At 41.2% G+C, this 21,596-nt stretch overlaps 1 protein-coding gene across 2 annotated transcripts in view; it reads right to left on the bottom strand.

Annotated features, from left to right (window-relative positions):
- Positions 1-21,596, bottom strand: part of PPIA (peptidylprolyl isomerase A) — a 194,292-nt gene that overhangs the window by 153,695 nt on the left and 19,001 nt on the right. The window lies entirely within an intron of this gene.

The following is a 21,596-nucleotide window of genomic DNA, read 5'->3' as shown; positions in this document are numbered from 1 at the left end:
TGACTTAGCTTGATTATTTGGTAAGGACTTTTTAAGTTTATTTTTAACAGAATCTCAAATGGACTCCCCAACCTAAGGTTGAAATTGTTTTGTCTTTAAGTACATCACGGCAGCAGATATGGAGATATCCTTTGGCTTATAGAAAAGCTCTTTGAAGCTTAGTTTGTCAAATGTTCTTATTACAGCTTCACTGAATTTCAAGTGAAGATAAGGATTTAGACATAATTAGGCAATGATAGCAGTCATGAAATCTTAGAGCTGAAAGATTTTAAGGATATCTGATCTACTCCCCTCATTTTACAGGTGAGAACATTGCGCCTCCTAGACATTAAGTGAGACAGAATCATCCATTTGATCAATGGCAGAACAGGGACTAGATTTAGGTAGCTCTTGGTTTCATGTGAAAGTAACTACATCAGCCTCTTGAAGCATTAACATCAGCTTGAAATGGTAATAATGATAGTACCTAGTTCATAGGGTTGTTTTGAGGCTCGAAATAGTTACAAAATTCTTTATAAACTCTAGAACACTATTGAAGTGTCAGCTCTCATCTAATGCACATTTTTTCTTTCTTTTTTTTTTTAAAGCAGTCGGGGTTAAGTAACTTGCTCAAGGTTACATGGCCAGTTATTTCTGGGTGTGGTGCTGAGTATCTGAGCCCGGATTTGATCCAGGTCATCCCGACACTGGAGTCGGTGCTCTTACTCACTGAGCCACCTGGCCGCCCCTAAGCAATTGGAGTTAAGTAACTTGCTCAGGGTTACACGGCCAGGTGTTTCTGGGTGGGTGCTAAGTGTCTGAGTAATGCACATTCTTTCTGTCCTCTTTTGCCACCTCATAACACACTTGTACCTTTATCTATTTCTTCAAAATTCTATCAAATATCCCTGCAGCAATCTCTAGATCTGTGCATACAGAGATTGTATAGTTATTTTGTTTATATGTCAAGGGCCTAAAAAAGAAGAATTCTTCACTTAAACTGTACTTAACTTTAAAGCTTGTCTGTTGCCTTTGATCTGCCTTGTCAGTTACAGAACACATTACATAACTTACCTATGATATAGCTGTTAGACTTTAGCATTCGCCAGTGAGCCAAGTAACCCTTTTTGAGAAGCAGTTTTCTCAGTAATCATTCATATTCTTCTCTAGTCACACTTAAGACCAGACAAAGTCTCAAGTGACATTTGAATTTTGTTAGCCATAATGTAACTACTATCTAATAATTTGTAAAACAAATTACAATTTTTTCCTTTTTATTTCAGTTCTTCAGGAACTTAAAATAGTTGAATTAAGCAGATAGTTTAAAGCAGCAAATATTTACTGAGCGCTTCCTGAGGGGCACTGAGCTAGGTGGGAGGAGTAATACAAATTAAACTATTTGAAGCTGTCAAACTTACATGCTACTGAAAGATATTATGTGTACACAGATAAGTAAACACTAGGTAGTTTGAGAAATGTAAACAAACCAGGAGGAGTAATCAAGAAAGGCTTCACAGACAAGAAGATACCTGACCTGAGCCTTGGAAGAAGCTGGAGTTTCAAAGCCAGATGAGGAGGGAAGTGCTTTCCAAGGATGGCAATCCAGCCTGTACAGAGGCACAAAGAAAGGTAGAAAGATTGGAAAACAGCAGTGGTCCAGTTGGGCTTGAACTTGAGAAATGTGCTGCAAAGGGGATTATTGTGACAAATTTGGAAAGGTAGGCTGGTGCCATACATTGTAAAGAGATTCAAATTTAGGTACTAATGAAAAGCCCATCATAGGAGTCTCCCTTTTCTTAGAAGCCTTAAGATCACAAATGTGGATTCATTTCAGAGGCCAATGCCCTCATTTACCGATGAGGAAACCAAGGCCTAGGGGAGGTAAAATGATGTGTCTAAGGTCACTCACAAAACTTTTTAACCTCAATCTCACTGGAACTCTGACTTAGATGAGTCCTGGGAGTTGCCTGAGAAGCAGATAAATTAAGTGACCTAGGATTACACAGCTTGGAAAAATAAGAGGTAGGACTTAATCCCAGGTCTTCTGACTCCAAGCCCAGCAGCATCACCACTACACCAGGCTGCCATTCTTTGTAATGTATAATCCAGTTGTGTCCAACTCTTTGTGACTGCCATTCTGGCTTTTCTTGGTGAAAACATTGGAGTGGTTTACCCTAAAGCTATGATAGCTCCCCAAAAGTGGGGCCTCTCCTACCATTACCTTCATCTGCTGATGTGGCATTTGCTTTAAAACAGGATATGTGAATGGATATTGGATAGAACCAAGCTAATACTATGGAAGTAATCTTTATCATGATAAAGGATCTGAAGAAATGATTCAGAATACATGGAAATGTCAGGCTTAAGACCAAACAAGGTAATATGTGAATTCCTTGGAGAAAGTCTGAAAACCGCATACCTTTGGTTTCTGTGCTTGTCAGTCACAGTGGAGGGATCAGTCATGTCCCTTGTGATCACCCTGACAAAAGGGGGTTCCAGGTTCCTTTCAAGAGCTTGAATTTGGAAGGGAACTTAGAGTCCATCTAATCCAACCAGTACCCCAACCAGGATCTCTGCTACATCATTCTCAAGTGGTCATCTAGACTTGGCTTGAAGACTGCTAGTCAGGGGGGAAAAATGGTGGGAGAGCTAAGTGGCAGCACAGTTAGATAAGAGAACCAGCCCAGGAATCAGGAAGACCAGAGTTCAAATCCAGCCTTCAAATCGGCACTACCTGTGTGACTCTGGGCAAGTCGCTTACCCCCATAGCCAAAAAAAAAATGCTAATCAAGAGATCCCAGCAGAGCTAACCTAATTTTGGAAAGCACTGATTATTAGCAATATAAAGCTCTATGTAGGTAAGGATGGTTTCTTTATCCCCATTGCCTGGCTCCTAGTAGGAACTTAAAAAATAGTTGAGTAGGAAGTTTTTATATGAAAAAATCTGCTGCTACTTCTCCCCAAGGTGAACTTGCCTCAATTTTTTTTCAGAAGCAACTGCATATATAATTCAATGAGCATTTAGTAAGCACATGTGCATTTATCAAGGGCCTGAACAACTGACCAGGCATTCTCCTAGACAATGGGGATACAATAACAAATTTAAAACAACCTCTATCTTCAGTGGACTTATTTTCTTGGGTAGTTGGGGAGAGGGATGGGACAACCTGACTGTTGGGGCTAAGGTTACTTAGCCTTGAAAGTAATTAGGTATTTCAAAAGGTAGAGATAAAGAGGGAGTATATTCAAGGCATCTACAAATGTTTGAAGGCAGATGATGGGATGTCATGTATGGGGAAGAGCAAGCAGGGAGCTGGAGAAAGACCGACCTATACTGGGACATTTCCTCTGAGTCCTAATGCTTTTGGCCATCACTGAAAACGGATCTGCTGCTTACTGCAGGAATTAGGACCATAGATTATAAGCATGAAAAAACAAAGGCTTTTCACAAATTGGCCACTGTGAGTGACCCAAGGTGGGGAAGTGCAGGAAGGTGGCTTGTGTGCAGCTACCATGCTGCTGCCAGACATCTGAGTCCCTAACCAAGTGTGACAAAACCTTCCAGTGCTGCCTGGGGCCATGAGCAGTGCTAGAATTTTTTTTTTTTGCCTTTTGGAGGGCAATTGGGGTTAAGTAACTTGCCTCTCTTCTGTCTTGGTCAGATCACATCGAGGTGCTGCATTTGGTCCTGGCTGTCATTTTAGGAAGGGTAATGGTGATTGGTGTATCCAGAAGAGAGCAACCAGGACAGTGAAGAGGTTCAAGATAGTGTCATAGGAGCTGCCGGATCCTGGGTTATCCTGATTGTGTTTCTACAATATTCAAATTGTTTCTTCCTGGCTGCTTGTAATATTCTCTCCTTAATCTGGGAATTCCAGAGCCTGGCTATAATATTCCTAGGAGTTTTCTTTTTGGGGTCTTTTTCAGGAGGTGATCGGTGGATTCTTTCAACCTCTATTTTGCCCTCTGGTTCTAAAACATCAGGGCAGTTTTCTTTGAGAACTTCCTGGAGGATGATTTCTAGGTTCTTACTTTGATCATGGCTTTCAGGTAGTCCAATAATTTTTAAATTATCTCTCCTGGATCTATTTTCCAGGTCAGTGGTTTTTCCCATGAGATAATTCACATTGCCTTCTATTCTTTCATTTGTTTGGATCTGTTTAACAGCATCTTGATTTCTCATAAAGTCATTAGCTTCCATTTGCTCCAATCTAATTATAAAGCAATGATTCTCCTCAGTGAGCTTTTGAGATTCTTTTTCCATCTGGCAAATTTGGCTTTTTAAGGCATTCTTCTCATTGCCTTTTTGAGCCTCTTTTGCCATTTGAGTTAATATATTTTTTAAGGTGTGATTTTCCTCAGTCAGGCTGTTGACTCTCATTTCATAATTTTCTTGCTTCGTTCTCATTTCTCTTCCCAATTTTTCCTCCACTTCTCTTATCTGCTTCTTAAGGTCCTCTATGGCCTGTAACCAGCTCATATTTTCCTTTGAAGCTTTTGGTGCAGGAGTTCTGACTTCACTGTCTTCCTGTGGGACTGCTATTTTGGGGCAGGGGATAGGGAAAAAACGGAGAAAATTTGTAACTCAAAATCTGGTGGAAATGAATGATGTAAATCAGGAAAAAAATAATTTTTAATTAAAAAAAAAAAGATACCGTCAGAGGAAAATTGGCTGAAGGAGCCAGGGCTGATTAGCCTGGAAAAGAAAAGACTCAGAGTATGATAGTGCTCTTGGGTGGAGGAGGCAGTAGACTTGTCTTTTGGTCCCAGAGGACAGAATAAGGAGGGATGGGCGGGATTAGTTATTGATAAAGTACCTACTATGTGCTGGGCACTATGATAGGTGCTGGAGATATACAGATAAAGGCAAGAGGCTTTGTTCTCTGGAAAATTACATTCTAATGAGGGTGATATACATATGCAAACCAAATCCAGGTTACCTTAGAGGAGAAGGTACCAGCAGCTGGGAGGAATGAGAAAGGCCTCTCCAAGAATGTGACACAGAAGCTCAATCTTCAAGGTTTCCAGATGGAGATGAGGAGAGAGAACATTCCACACAGGGGGGCCAGCCAAGTGCAAAGACACAGGTGGAGGGTTTTGTGTGAGGAATGACAAGTAGGGGAATGAACTAGATCCCAGAGTGGGGAACAACTGTGTGCGGAGGGGAGAGGACGGGAGGAAGCAAAGTATAAGAAAAGCAGAAAGGTAGGAGGGCCAGGTGGTGAAGAACCTTACATACCAAAGGACTTGATATCATAATTCTGGAGCCAATAAAGAGCCATTAGAGTGACAGGATCAGACAAGTACCTTAGGAAGATCACTTTGGTACTGAGTGAAGGATGGATTGATTGGAAGGAAACTTGAAGCTGGAAGACCAATTAGAAGGCTATTGTAATATTTGAGGGAAGAAATGTCAGGATAGTGACTGTCAGAGGGAAGGGGACACATGAGATGGAACTAGGAATGATGGGATTTGTTGACAGACTGGATAAGTGGAATGAGATTGAGGGTTAGTCTGAAAGGGTACCAAGGCTGCAAACGTGGGTGATGACTCAGAAGAAGGGAGGGCTGGGCAGGAGAGGGAGGAGAGGGGGAGAGAGCTCTGTTTTGGACCTGTTGAGTTTGAGATGACTATTGGACATGCAGTTCAAGATGTCCCAACAGGCTGTTGACGTATGGGACCAGAGCTCAAGAAAGAGATTAGGCTGGATATATTAGACCTGAACCCAGGGGAGCTGATGAAGTCACCGAGTGAGAAAGTATATAAAGGAAAGAGAACAGGATCTAGGATAGAGGAAGATTTAGGTTTGATACAGAAAAAAGATCACTGACTCTGGGACTAGGAGGTCTGGGGTCAGAATACTAGCTTTGTCACTATCTGACCTTGGGTAAACCACAGCTTCTCTGGGCCTTTATTCTGTCAACTATGAAACAAGAGGGTTGGACTAGATGACCTCTGAGGCTGCTTTCAACTCTGAGATTCTGTTTTTGATTCACTTAGAATGTACTCATGCTGATAAAATCACAGGTGTTAGAAGTGTGGATGTGCTTTTTGTTGGTAAATCCAATAGGTAACTGATATGTTTTTGTTTGGGAAAAAAACAAAACACTTTCCTCACACCGGATGTGGTATGGGGAAATTAGTGTCAGTGTTATCCCTATTTTGTAGATGAAGAAACTGAGGATGAAAATGGTCAAATAATTTCTCCAGCGTCACATAGCTAGAAAGTGTTAAAGCTAGGATTCTAAAACCAGAATCTACAGACTCCCTCTAGTGTTCTTTCTCCTTTATGACACAGGCCCCCACTATCTTTCTGCTCAAGTGTGAAGGAGTAAATTCATTTTGTGAATGGCTGTGTGGGCCCCACGGCAGGAAGGCCCTGCTTCATGCTCACGTGGCTCTCTATGCTTGACAAAATGCTTTTCTCATAAACTCTTTGAAATAGCTGATTTTTTAATGCTCATTTTACAGATGAGGAAATTGAGACTCAAAGAGTTTAAAGCCAAGTACACAAAGTATCTTTTGGAGCTGGGACCAAAGCCTGAAGCTTCAGACCTCAATTCTGGTTTTCTTTCTGCTTTCCTATTGGTCACCTCATGTGAATATCAACCTGAAGGATACCTCCCTGGGCCTCATTTTCCTCATCTTTAAAATTAAAAGCTGTGTAGTCACAGGAAAAACATTGCCTTTGAAGTCAGAAAATGTATTTTCAAATCCTGCCTCTCACTTATTAATTGTGTCCTTGGACAAGTCATTTAACCTCTGTGGGCCTCAGTTTCTTTTTCTGCAAGGTGAAGGAGCTGGAATAGATGACCTCTAAAAGTTTCTTTGAACTTGAAATCTATGATTCTCTCTGATACTATTGCCAAGGTCTCTGCCAGTTCTAAAAATCTGTGGATTTGTAGGAAAACTATCAGCATAATTGACCATATCAATAACAAAAACAAAAAAAATCATATTATTATATCAATAGATGCAGGAAAAGGCTTTGACAAAATACAACAGCCATTCCTAATAAAAACTCTAGAAAGTATTGGAACCAATGGAGCCTTTCTCAAAATGATAAGTAGTATCTATCTAAAACCATAAGCAAGCATTTTCTGTAATGGGGATAAGATCCCAATAAGATAAAGGGTGAAGCAAGGATATACGTTATTACCACTATTATTCAATATTGTACCAGAAATGCTAGCTATATCAATAAGAGAAGAAAATGAAATTGAAGGAATAAAAATAGGCAATGACTATCAATGACTATTATTCTTTGAAGACAATATATACTTAGAGAATCAACTAAAAAACTAGTTGAAACAATTAAAAACTTCAGCAAAGTTGGAGTATATAAAATATACCCATATAAATCATTAGCATTTCAATATACTACCTTTTTTTTGCTTTTTGGAGGGGGGAAGGCAGGGCAACTAGGGTTAAGTGACTTGCCCAAGGTCACATGGCTAGTAAGTGTTAAGTGTCTGAGGCCGTATTTGAACTCAGGTCCTCCCAACTCCAGGGTTGTGCTCTATTCACTGCACCACCTAACCACCCCTTCAATATACTACCAACAAAACCGAGCAGCAAGAGATAGAAAGAGAAATTCCATTTAAAATAACTGTAGACAACATGAAATACTTGGGAACCTACCTGTCAAGACAAACTAGGGATTATATGAACACAGTTACAAACTACTTTTCACACAGAGACAGAGCTAAACCATTGGAGAAATATTAATTGCTCATGGGTAAGTCAAGTCAATATAACAAAAATGACAGTTCTACCTAAGTCAATTTACTTATTCAATGTCATACCAACCAACCTAATAAAGAATTATTTTATAGAGATAGAAAAAATAACATTTGTCTGAAAGAGCAGAAGATCAAGAATATCAAAGTAATCAACATAAAAAATATGAAGGAAGGGGATCTTGCTTTTTCAGATTTCAAACTCCATTACAAATTAGTAATTATTAAAACAATCTGGTACTGGCTAAGAAACAAACTGGTGGATCAGTGGAATCGATTAGGTGCATAATATAAAACAGCTGTAGTAATCTAGTGTTTGATGAACCCAAAAATCCAAGGGTTTGGGTTAAGAGCTCTGCATTTCACAAAATTGCTGTGAAAGCTATAAAGCAGTTTGGCAGAAACTACACATAGACCAAAATCTCACACCAAGATAAAGTCAAGATATACCAAGATAAGGTCAAAATGAGTAAATGATTTAGACATAAAGGGTGATATTATAAACAAATTAGGAGAACATGGAGAAATTTACCTGTCAGATCTAAGGATAAGGGGAGAGCTTATTACCAAACAAGAGATAAAGAGGATCACAGGAAATATAATGGATAGTTTTTGATTACATGAAGTTAGAAAGTCTTTGTGCAAACAAAACTAATGTAGCCAAAAATTAGAAGGAAAACAGGAAAGGGTGTGTGTGTTGGGCGGGGGGGGGCAGAGTGTCGAGTGGAAGAGATTTTATAGCAAGTTTCTCTGATAAAGATCTCTTTTTTCAACTATATAGGGAACTGAGCCAAATTTATAAAAATAAGAAAGTTGACAAATCATCAAAGGATATGAACAGGCAATTTTCAGAAGAAATCAAAGCTATCAATAGTCACATTTTTAAAAAATGCTCTAGGGGTGGCTAGGTGGCACAGTGAATAGAGCACTGGCCCTGGAGTCAGGAGGACCTGAGTTCAAAATCTGACCTCAGACACTTAACACTTACTAGCCATGTGATCTTGGTCAAGTCACTTAACCCCAATGCCCTACCTTCCCCCCTCCAAAAAGGGAAAAAAAAATACTCTAAATCACTACTGATTAGAGAAATGCGAATTAAAACAACTTGGAGATACCACCTCATACCTATCAGATTAACATAATAGAAAAGGAAAATGACAAATGCTGGAGGGCATGTGGAAACATGGAATACAGATGCTAGTGGAATTGTGTGGATTGAACCATTCTGAAGAACAATTTGGAACTATATCCAAAGAACTATAAAACTATGCATATGACCCCACAATGCCAGTACTAGAACTTTAACCCCAAGGAGATCAAAGAAAAGCTAAAAGAACTTATACGTACAAAAATATTTATAGCAGCTCTTTTTGTGGTGGCAAAGAATTAGAAATTGAGGGGATGCCCATCAATCAGGAAATGCCAGAACAAGTTGTAGTATATAATTGTGATGGAATGTTATTATGCTATAAGAAATGAGTAGGATGATTTCAGAAAAACCTGGGAAGGTTTATAGGAACTCAAGAGAAGTGAAGTAAGCAGGACCAGGAGAATGTTATACATAGTAACAACAATGTTGTAAGAATAAGAACTATGAAAGACTTAGCTACTCTGATTAAGACAATGTAATGTAATGCCAAGGAAAGGCAACTTCCCAAGGTTCAGAATACCAGCATAGGTGCTCTCCATTTTATTCAGTAACAAACCCAGAACAGAGAAGATCAAAACATGACATCATTCAAAATACAGCATTTACTAAGTGTGATTAAATAATCTCCAAGTACTACCCCACCCCAGGACCTTCCAATCATTCAATCAATTACAAAGTCTCTGTTCTAAATACTTCTCCACCCCTAGGCTATACCTTAATTAAGTCCACCACAAAGTCCCTCTTCTCAAATGGAGATTAGTTTCCAAACATAAGGTCAAAAGTTCCCCACCCCTGGATCACAATTGAATCTACCCCAGAGTTACATCAAGTTTAAACACAGCACTTAATACCCAAATGGAGGTCTTTTCTTCATCTTGACACGAGGCAAGTTCTCAGCAATCTTAGTTCCTGGGGAGACAAGGCTTAGCAAAGCCACAAGATACATTGCCAGTCCCTTCATGAATTTATCCTCTGTCTGTAGAACAGTCCTAGAACCCCTGAACACATTAGCAAAGCCCTCTCCCAGGATTTCTGTAAACATACAACAAGAAAATCCTTCTTCAGGGCTTCTGAACCAACAGAAAGTCTCCCAGACCCCTGCAACAACAGCACTGTCCTTCACCAGTGGACAGTATTCACTCTGTCTGCAGGACAGTCTCCAGACCCCTGCAACAATAGCACTGTCCTTCACCAGTGGACAGTATTCACTCTCTGTCTGCAGGACAGTCTCAGGGCTTCTTAGCGAACAGCCAGGTTCCAGGACTTCTTCAACAAAAGGACTGTCTTTCACCAGTGGACAAATCTGGCAAAACAACATCAAAACAGACAGACAAAGTACCAGCAAAACAGCCATGTCTCCTCAGTCCTTGGCAGCTCAGGGGGCAGGTCTCAAAAGTCCAGGGCAATTCAAAGTGGCCACCAGCAATTCTCTTAGTCTCTCTCTCTCCACGAGGTGCTGCTTCCAAAAAGATCTTCCGCCTCTCTCTAGTGTCTCTCCAAATCTATGTCACCAGCTCCTCCCAGTTCAGGACTTTGTTTTCACATCAACAAGCCCATCCCACAGGTGGGATTAACAAACTCTGGGTTTTAACACAATCAATTTGAAAACCAAGCCAATATAGGGGAACCTTTAATTGCCATTACTATCACATTCCACCCCTCCAGGATCCTTGGCCTTACAATCTCAAAAATATATATGCTTCAATTTGCATTCAGTGTTCACCATTTCTCTCTCTGGAGATAGATAGCATTTTTCATTTTTTGGAATTGCCTGATCATTGTCTGTGATAGTAATGGCAATTTTTGTTATGTACAATTAGGAAGTATTTAATGAAATATTAAAATATCTTAAAAATCAATAAAGTCTAGAGGTTTGTATCCACCTCGCAAAAGGAGAACTGGAGTGCAAAAATGGCCCATCTCTTCTGCACACTCATCTCTGAGTGTGGAGGATACCACCAAACCTGGCATCTGTTTTACTGTCTTCCTGGACAGCTCTGGGAGGAGCAGGACTGGAGCCAGCATCGGGCTTGGGCTTGGCATGTTCATGAATGGCCAAATGGGTCAATCCTACTAGGCAGAAAGGGGGAGGTTAGGCACATAGGCTAGGAGAGAAAACTGTGCAATATATGAGGCAGTGCCAAGAGCTTATGATTTATAAGAAGACCCAGAGTCAGATCCTGCCTCTTCTCTTTCCTCTGGGACCTTATCTGTAAATGAAGGGGATTAGACTAGGTGATCTCTAAGGTCTCTTCCAATTCTAAATCCCAGCTCTTTCCAATTCACATCTTCCTCCTTAGAAGTGGGGGGAGTTCAACAAAGTATGGATCTGCTGCTTATGCTAATTTTGACCTAACCATTAACCCCAAGAAAATTCCATCAGCCGCACCACACCACCCCACCCAGACATGAAACCATTAGTTACAGCAAATAGAGAAGTTTCCAGAACAAAGGACAAGAACCAAGCAATAGGGGGATGGGGGGGGGGAGGGAGGGGAGTTTAGCCCATGTGGCCCTGATGAGTTTCTTCCTCAGTTAATTTCCAAGAGCTATTTAGTTTTATATAAACCAAGAGCTGGAGAAGAAAATGGCAAAACACTCCAGTATCTTTGCCAAGAAAATCCTCATAAAGAGGTCACAAAGAGTTGGAAATGACAGAATAACAAAATTCCACACATAGATCAGTACAACTTAACTAGCCTCCCTGTTTCTAGTCTCCTAGACTTACCTTATAGCCAAATTAATCTTCCTAAAGCACTGCTTTGATTCCCTACTCAAAAACATTCAGGGTAAAGTCTAAGGTCCTTAAGTTGATTTTCAGGGTCCTGAATCTGGTCCCAAGCCACCATTCCAGTCTTTTTCCCCCACTACTGCCCTTGGGGAACCTTCCAATCTCAGAGATATTTATTCACTGTCTCCTCAACTAATTTAGTTCAATAAATAATAACCATTCATTAAGCATCCGCTCTGTGCCAGGCACCGTACTAAATGCTAAAGATTCAAAGACAAAAAGGAAGTTTACTTACTCCATCTTTTTATAAATGAGGAATGAAGTCCAGAGCCTGGCATACCCAAGGTCACATGGGGAGTGACTAAGCCAAGATTTGAAACCGGGTTCAAAAATGAAATGGCCAGAGGTCTTCAAATGGTGTCTCAATATTTGCTTTGCTGGGCTACTGTAGAAGGAAAACTAGTTTACCCTTTCTCAGCTCCCTACGCATCTTTGCTCAGTCTTCCAACCTCTTTTGTTCTTTGTGGCCTTCTAATCTCATATCCTCTGTTTAACCTTTCCTGCCCACACAGTATCTGGATGGCAATCCCACAACCATATGGTTGAGGCTTTGAATATGTATGTGTATGTTTATTGCACGTGCATATGCATGTGTGTACGTGTATGTTTACGTATGTGTATGAGTGTACATGTGTGTGCACATGCACAGACATGTGTGTACATGCACTGTGTTTATATAAATATATGCATGTAAAATATATATTCACATCTACATGTGTTCAATATATGATTGTATATAATATGTTCAACATATTATATGTAATTATCATATGTTAAATATGTATGACAACAATAATAATAGCTAGAACTTATATAAGGGCCTACTATGTGCCAGGCAATCTACTAGGCACTGGAGATATGGAGACAAAAATAAAACAAGCCCCTGCCCTTCAGAAGCTAATGTTCTAGTGGGTCATCTTAGTAGAATCCACACAGCCAGACAAAGGATTATCCTGCCTTGCCTTGAAGGCCTCTGGTAATGAGGAACTGGCTATATGCTAAAGCTGCCAATTCCATTTATGGACCTGGGCCCATTACTGACCACTTAGTAATTTCATGATAATGAGCAATGTATCCTCTCTCAGAGCCTCAGTTTTCTCATCTGTGAAATAAAGGGATTAGCTGATTGCCAAGGTCCTTTCTAGATCTAAATCCTAGAGCTAGATTATTTGTTAGGAAGTTTTTCCAGATAATTGAAATCTATCTCCCTGTAACTTCACTTATTTGTCTTAGTTCTATGCTCGGAGACAAAGCAAAACAAATCTTCCAATTGGACCACATGAAAACCTTTCAAGTCCTGGAACAGAGTTAAGAGTCTTCTTCTGAGCCAAAGGTTCTTAACCTTTTTTGTGTCATGGATCCCTTGGGAAATCTGGTGAAATCTATGGACCCTTTCTCAGAATAATGTTTTTAAATAATTAAAGGAAATGCTGAACATCAGTTTGAGGTTAGTGAAAATCAAGATGAAATTTTTTTTTCCCATCCAAAATCATGGAGCTCCTGAAGTCTATCCAGGTCTGTATACCCCAGGTTAAGAATTACTACTTGAGTTCTCTTTTCTCCAGGCTAACCCCCTGCAGTTCTGATGAAGGGGACAATTTTAGAAAAATCTAGGGAGATTTGTATGAATCAATACAAATTGCAAATGAGCAGAACCAAGAGAACATTCTTATGACAACAGCAATAATATAATCAACTTTGAAAGACTTAGTAACTCTGATCAACACAATGACCAGCCACAATTCCAAAGGACTCATGATGAAAAATGCTATCTACCCACCTTTAGGAAGAGAGTCGATGAGTATAGAATGAAGGGTAAAGAGTACAGAATGAAAGCATATTTCCTTCTCTTTCTTTCATTTTATTTTTTTTTTTTGACGTAGTTCTGGGTTACATGGCCAACATAAGACTAGACAATTTTTCTGATCCCCAGGACCTCTTAAATCTCTCCAAAACTAAAATTATGCACCAAAGATAAAGCAATTTCCAAGTATCTTCATGGTCTAGAATACTTGGAATCCAACAGGACATTTAAAAACAAACCATGAATTGACACCTACCCTGAGCTCACTCAGTACCTTCCTCCCCCATGATCCACTAGGCCATCAGCAGAGAGGTTGCATTAGCTGAACCAAAGACCTGACATATGAGTTTTCAACAAAACCCAAGCCCACACTTCAGTCCTCCCTCCCTCCTTCTAGTGCCATGGAGTTTCTGGCTCCAGGATGTGGAGATTTTCTCTGGACATGACAGACAGTACTTCGGTAGCTCCAGGACAGAAGCTTGCTGCTGAAGCTGCAATGGCCAGCCAGTGCTGTAGCGGACAGCATTCTTCTCTACAAAAGATCTGCACAGGAGAGTGGAGGGACTGAGGGAAAGGGACATTGTTCTGGGAGTGAGTAGAAAAGTGGAATGAGGGCCAAACTCTATAAGGCAGTGGCAGAAAGTGCCTAGAGAGGGGAGCCCAGAATGAATAGCTTGGGAGTTTGGATTCAAAGAGGAATACAGAGGAGAGACACTAGATAATTAAGGGGATCATGAACCAGGAAACAAGAGTATAGAGTAGACAGAGAGGATGGATAATGAAGAAAGCAAGAGAAAGTTTCTATGGAAAGTAGCATCAAAAAATTAAATTTTAAAAACTAATGAACAAGACTAGTTGAAGGGGAGGAATGGAGGGGGGAATCTACTTGACCAAGAAGAAAAAAAAAAAAGGAGACAGGGGAGAATTATATAACCAGATGAAAGCAGGAAAAAAAAAAGGAATCAATACCCAAAACGACAAAGGGAAAAGGAAAGGGGGGTAGGGAGTAGGGGCTAGAGAACCAGTAGGAATAGGACCAAGTCACCAAAAGAACCTTATATTGTATTTACAACAGAAGACTTGTATGGTGAATATGTTAAGAAATCTTCACTTGGGGGGAAAGCCTGTGCCCCAAGGTGATTGCTGTTGTGTAGCTTGGAGTCACAATCTGTATCTGTACAGATACAGAATCATCTGTAGCCCCTTCTCCCCAGACCCTTCCTCCAAGGGAGAATGTAATACCTGCCAAGAAGAGGAATAGGAAGTTGAGACCAGAGGTCATTCTGTTCTCTTCAGAGAGGGGTTACCAGTCTAGAATTATATCCATCTGTTCCCTTGAATGTCATTAATCTAGGGAGTATGATCAAGTTCAATCTAACTACTGATGACTGTTTCACTAAATGGGAGGGAAGGAAAAGCTAAAAATTTATGTCCAGATCTCCACCAGATTACCAGTTCTTCAATGAATACACATAGTGAAAAAAATAAAGAAAATCATTGTCCAAATCAGTAACAAAGCAGAACTCAGAGAAGGTATACATAGGAGAATATATAGCAGACAATATAGACTGAAGGCTGTCTCCCATTAAGGTGAGATAACAGCTCAACTAAGAAGGGGCCCTTGATCTCTCCAAGGAGGAACCCCCCCCCCCCAAGTCTGTATTATGGCAAGCTCTGATAGGGACACAAGAGAGACTACTGGCTCCTCTCGTGTCTTTCCAATCTTTTCCTTTAGCAACATGAAGGAAAAGCAACCGCCCTCTGGAAGGCAGAAGCACCCAAAACAAATCAAGCCAAGAAGACTGGAAAAGGCTGGAGATCTGCTGCCCTTGCCTCTCACCAACTCTGCCCAGCCCCTCACCTCACACAGGACAGGGCATTCATGTCTACCAATGAAGAGAGAGTCCTGTACCAATGGACTTTGGGATTAGGGGGTACAAAGGTAACGAAATTATAAAGGTCAAGCAGGCCACAAATGAAGAGATATGAGAGGACACACCTAACTCATCCCTTCTTGGGGTAAGAGGTCCACAGCTTTTACACATTGTACATGCTTTCAGATGTTTTCAATGTATCTATCAGTTGTGCTGATTTTTTTCCTCTTAAAAAAACCACTATTTATTCTAGGAGATGGATCTCTGGGAGGGGAAGGGGAAAGATATTGATGATAACTATGAAGGTATAAGAAACAAAAGCTAACCATAAAAGCTTGTTTTTAAGGAATTGAATAAAGATAAATTTTAAAAAGAAAATAAGTTTGCATTGATTGTAAAAATAAAATAAAATTTTTTAAAGAGATGAAAGCTACTCTACTCTCAGAAGGCTTCATGTTTATCATACGGGGACATTAGGTGAGGAGGACAAAAAAAACTGGAAACAAAGTGTTTTCAAAGCAAACAACCCACAGGGAGTTTGATGATCGTTTCAAAGCTACTGATTCAAAGGCCCAAATGTTTGCTGGACCGCAGAGAGCCCAGGTGGTTGGAGGCAGGCACAGAATGGCTAACGGGTCAAGTCAGGCCCTTGCAGGGGGAAGGACATTTCACCAGCTATAGGGGTGGCACGAGGAAAGAGAACAGAGAAACTCGCCAAGTGGCCAGGTCAAGAGCCAAACAGAAAGGAATATGATGGTCAAAAAAATAACTTAAAGAACACCTGATAGGAGATTTCAAATCCACGGTTCTACAAATGTACACAATCTGAATTATCCCTTTTTATCCAGGCCCATGCCATGGTGTTCCCACTCCTGTACTCTCTACTCTCTGCTCCAGCCATATAGGCCTCCTTGCTGTCCCACGTACAATACAGTCCATCTCCTTCCTTTGTACCTTTCTATAGCTTATGCCCCTATACTTGTACCTGAGTACCCAAATCTCATCTCTGTCTGCCTCTTAGATCCCTTCGTTTCTTTCAAGGCTCAATGCAGGTGTCACCTCCTGGACAAGGCCTTTTCTGATCCCTGCAACTGCTAGTCCTGTCCAACGCACTCTGTAATTACTCTGATGACACCAGTGAACTTCATTCTGACACTTTGTGTATCTAGATTGATACCCTTGGGCAGGGGGTGGGGCACTGCTAGAAGTGGCACTGAAATGTGAGCAGGCCAGACTGGCTCCTGGATTGCCTTCCTTAAATCTACAGAAAAGGGGGGCATTTGTCCCTATAGTAGATGCTGCAGACCACTGCAGTAAAGCCAATATTGCAATAAAGTAAGTCATGAACTTTTTTTGTTTCCCAGTAGGTATGAAAGTTATGTTTACATTACACTGCAGTCTATTAAGTGTGCAGTAGTATTATGTCTAAAAAACAACATATAGGGCAGCTAAGTGGTGCAGTGAATAGAGCCCCTGCCCTGGAGTCAGCAAGACCTGAGTTCAAATTGAACTCAGATACTTGACACTTAGTAGTTGTGTGACCCTTGCCAAGTCACTTAACCCCTATTGCCTTGCCCCCCTCCCCAAAAAAAAGAGAAAGAAAGAAAACAATGATGTTTGTTGCATTGATTGCTTCCATTCCCTAAGGATTTCTCTGTAGCATGCAATGCTGTTTGATAGCATTTTATCCACAGTAGAACTTCTTTCAAATTTGGAGTCAATCTTCTCAAACCCTCTTGCTGTTTTATGAACTAACTTTATGTGATATTCTTCAATATTGTTGTGTCTCAGGGAACAGGGAGGCCCGAGGAGAGGGAGAGAGATTGGGGGCACAGCCAGTTGGTGGAGCAGTCACACTCAACATTTCTTTTTTTTTTTTTTGCTTTTTGGAGGGCAATTGGGGCTAAGTGACTTGCTCAAGGTCTAAACACGGCTAGTTTCAGGTACTCCTGACTCCAGGGCCAGTGCTCTATTCACTGCGCCACCTAGCCACCCCCCACACTCAACATTTCTTGATTAAGTTTTGTTTTTAAGTTTTAAGGAGGAGATTCATGGCACCCCAAAACAACTACACTAGTAACATCAGAGATCACTGATCACAGATTTCCATGACAGATATAATAACAATGAAAAAGCTCAAAGATTTTTGAGAATTACCAAAATGTGACTCAGAAACACGACATGAGCACATGGTGTTGGAATAAATGGCTCTGATAAATTTGATCGAGGCAGGGCTACCACAGATCTTCAATTTGTTTTAAAAAAAACCAACTCAATATCCTCCAAGTGCAGCACAGTAAAATGCCTGTATATTAACCATTATAAGATTGCAGTATCCGAGTTGTCCACGAGATGGCAGTCTCCTTGAACCGTTGGAACCACTAACTTCACAGCCCCCGTCAGTACCACGAGCATGCACTGCCTCCAAACAGTTGCAGTATCCCCATTGGCCACCAGAGGACATTCATCCTGCAAATGATGAATCTGAGCCTGCCTCTGCCACCAATCCTGAGGTCTTGGAACTGTGGAGTTGTCTGGTTTTGAAATGTAATCTTGGTGATGATATTAAATGTTAATTCAGAATATTGCATAAAAGCTCTAGCAAATACCCCACATCTAGAATTTCCTCTCACATCAGGTGACCAAGAGTCATACATACATATTCACAGGACATAGGTACTAAAATGCTGTGGTTATAGTTTTTTTTTTCCTTTTTGGAGGAGGGAGGGCAGGACAATTGGGGTTAAGTGACTTGCTCAAGGTCACACAACTAGTAAGTGTTAAGTTTCTAAGGCTGAATTTGAACTCAGGTCCTCCTGACTCCAGGGCCATTGTTCTATTCACTGTGCTACCTAGCTGCCCCGAATGAAAGAAAAAGGGGCAGCCAGGTGGTGCAGTGGATAAAGTGCCAGCTCTGGACTTGGAAAGATCTGAATTCAAATTTTACCTTAGACACTTACTAGCTATGTGACCCTGGGTAAGTCACTTAATCCCTTTTGCATCCCCCACCAAAAATACCAAAAAAAGGGGGGGAGGGGGAGAATGGCAGCTTTTTACATTGAACCCTCTTGCCTCTAACTACCATCTCCTGAAAGTCCAGCTTCTTCCTTTCCTTCATCTTTGGAATGTCTGTGGAACAGTCTCAAACTACCTACTCCCAGAAGTCATGGAAAAGATTTAGGACAGGAGTCTATGGGTCTATGACCCCTCTTGAGGTCAAGGACTATCCCAAAGGGAAACCAAGTTTAATGTGGTAGAAGAAAGATGTCTTGCCCTTTATTTCATTAACTGATGAGATTTCGAGGAGCTGGAAGTCCCTACCAGCCCAGACCTGCATTTGCTCTACTGGTCTCTATCTTCCAGGTCATTAGGCAACTTGAATTTGGGAAGCACTGACTGACTAGGGCTCAGGCTCCTCCTTCTCAGGTCCTCACCAAATGCAAACAGAACCTTGAGGTCCAGCAGTCCTAACCCCAGAGCCCACTATTAATGATTCATTAGTTAGTCAGCAGCCTCAGCTATCATGGCAGCTGCCCAATTCCCCTCACGATGAGCAGAAAGTCTCAGATCTCAAGGGGTAAAATTGCTCATTCCCTATGCCCTGAATGGCAAACAGGAAGTGGAAAGGAAAGGACCCCCAGACTTGTGGGCCTGCGCCACAGATCTCAAGTCCTCCATTTATTCATTCCCTAGAAAAAGAACAAATAGTGTTTACTTCCCAAAGTCTCTCAATTCTGCTGTGAAGAGTGCTAGAAGTAGAATCAGTAAGACCTGAGTCCAAATCCTGCCTGAGGCACATACTAACTGCACAACTCTGGGCAAGTCACTTAATCCATTTTTACCTCAGTTTCCTGATTTATAAAATAAAGATAATGTCATCTACCTTTCAGGATTGTTGTGAGAATGAATGGGGTCATATATATAAACCTTAAAGTGACACATAAATGATTATCATTGTTATTATTTCCCCCATAGGAATTTCTGGGGCCCTAAGCTCCCCACAGAGATGAAAGGGCACTGAAAAAACAGCCAATACATTTTTGATACATTCTGTATTTACTTATCAGTGTACAACTTGTATCCTCACAATGGAAGTATTCCTTGAAGGTTGGAACTGTTTCATTTTTATCTTTGTATTGCTAAATGCTACAGTGGATAAATCTGGTCTCAGATACTTACTGTGTGCCCCTGGTCAAGTCATTTAACTCTGTTTGCTTCAGTTTCCTCATCCATAAAAATGTCCTGAAGAAGGAAATGGCAAACCATTCCAGCATCTTTGCCAAGAATACCTCAGATGGGGTGGCTAGGTGGCACAGTGAATAGAGTACTGGCCTTGGATTCTGGAGGAGCCAAGTTCAAATGCAGCCTTAGACACTTAACACTTACTAGCTGTGTGACCTTGGGCAAGTCTCTTTACCCCATTTGCCCTGCCTTCCCCCCTCCAAAAATAAAACAAAACAAAACAAAAAAAAAAAAAAACAAGGCCTCAAATGGGGCCACAAAGAATTGGGCATGGCCATGGCCAATACGAACGAACAACAATCGCTAGAACCTAGCACATATTAGGCACTTAATAAATGAAAGTTCTTTGTCTTTTTTGCAGCTAGCTGGAGAATCAAGAAGCAATCACATAGACAAAAGTGTGCTGGATACTATAGAAATGAAACAGCAGAAAAATGAAAAGAATGATTTGCTTCCATACTTACTGAGAAAGATGTTAGGGAAATTCTTGCTTTTCCAGAGCAGATGGGTCAGAGGTACCAGATTGTGGCTCAGCCACTTACTACCCCTGCAACCTTAGGCAAGTCACTCAGTTCTTCTGGGCCCTCCATCTTCTCCATTGCAAAAAGAGGGGGGCTGGATTAGCTGGCTTCTTAAGGCCCCTTCTAACTCTAAATCCATGACCCAATGAAATAGTAACTGATGAACAGGAAGACCTAGACTCCATTTGCAAACTAGATGTAGATTAAATCACCAGGACCAGATGGCATCCGCCAGAGAGTCCCAAAGGAACTCAAGGGTGAAATTGGGAAAGAGCAAGCCAAAACCTGTCATTCCAAATAGCCCCTGTGCTAAAGGACAGGTGAGACAGGTGAATTGTCCTTGTGACTCATTCATATGGAGCATTGCAAATACTCCCTGGAAACTAGAGATCAATGAGTCTCATGTTTATACTGTTGGAATCAGTAAAAGAAGGTGGAATCTTTCTGTAATTAGGTAAGCAGAACCATAATGGGGAAAGATACATAGTTCGGGGGGAAAATGTGCCTGGCAATAAGCTGGAATAAATCTGGAAGGAGTTCAGAGGAGGCCCATCAGGCTGGTGAAGGACCTTGAGTCCTTGCCAAATGAGAATGGATTGAAAGAACTAGGGATGTTTCACCTAAAGAAGACTTAGGGAAGACATGAATGAATCAAAGAGTGACTGAATGAAAAGTGTTTGTTAAACACTTACTATATGCTAAGCACTGGGGATAAAAATGGAAAAAAAGGATCATCCTTGCTCTTGATGAACTCACACTAATTCGGAGAGACAACATGTACAGGAGGGTTTAACTACTGAACAGATGGCAAGAACTAGGAGTTCTGAGGGTCCGTCAAGGCATGTGCCCCACAGAGCAGGATGCTGGAGAGAACTAGCATGCCACTGTGGGGAAGGAGAGAGTGGACATCAGGGTCAGAGGAGAGCAGGGATTTGGAGTTCCCTTAGGAAGGGTAGGAATGGGGGGTGTCATTTTTCTGACCAGTAGGGGAAAAGGGAAAGAGGGCATTGAGAAGGAGGTTGGAGAGGGGTCTGGGTGGACTGGGTTGCATTGAGAGAGGCTAATGACAAATCAAAGCTGGTAGGTACCATAGGCTTGTTTTGTTTATGTAGACCAAACCTGTTGTTTCATCAAGCAGGAAGTCCCTGGTGAAGGAGATTGGCACCTTCTCTGCAACTTACAATGTTAGTTGTTTTCTTGGAGTACTAAGAGCCTAAGTGACTTGCCCAGGGTCGCCCAGCCAATATGTGGCAGAGGTAGAATTTGAATGCAGATCTTCTTGCCTCTAAGGCCAGTTATCTATCCACCATCCTCATGATGTCTCAGCTTATTTGGACTTTCAAAATCTCTTGGCAAGGTTTTATAATCAGGAAAGGAGAATGTCCAGGGAGGGCACCATGGCTACCAGTAATCATTAAGCTCTTTCTCAGGTAACTAGTAAGTAGTAGGTGGAACTCGAGGGCCTTCCCTCAGTCACAAAGGTAATGAGAAGATA

This window comes from Petaurus breviceps, unplaced genomic scaffold, assembly GCF_028583685.1.
Source record: "Petaurus breviceps papuanus isolate PSGF00001 unplaced genomic scaffold, PetGlider_PUasm1.0 90845, whole genome shotgun sequence".
In the NCBI taxonomy this organism is placed as follows: Eukaryota; Metazoa; Chordata; class Mammalia; order Diprotodontia; family Petauridae; genus Petaurus; species Petaurus breviceps.
Note: the sequence above shows the minus strand (reverse complement) of the source record. Positions and strands in the feature narration are given on the sequence as shown.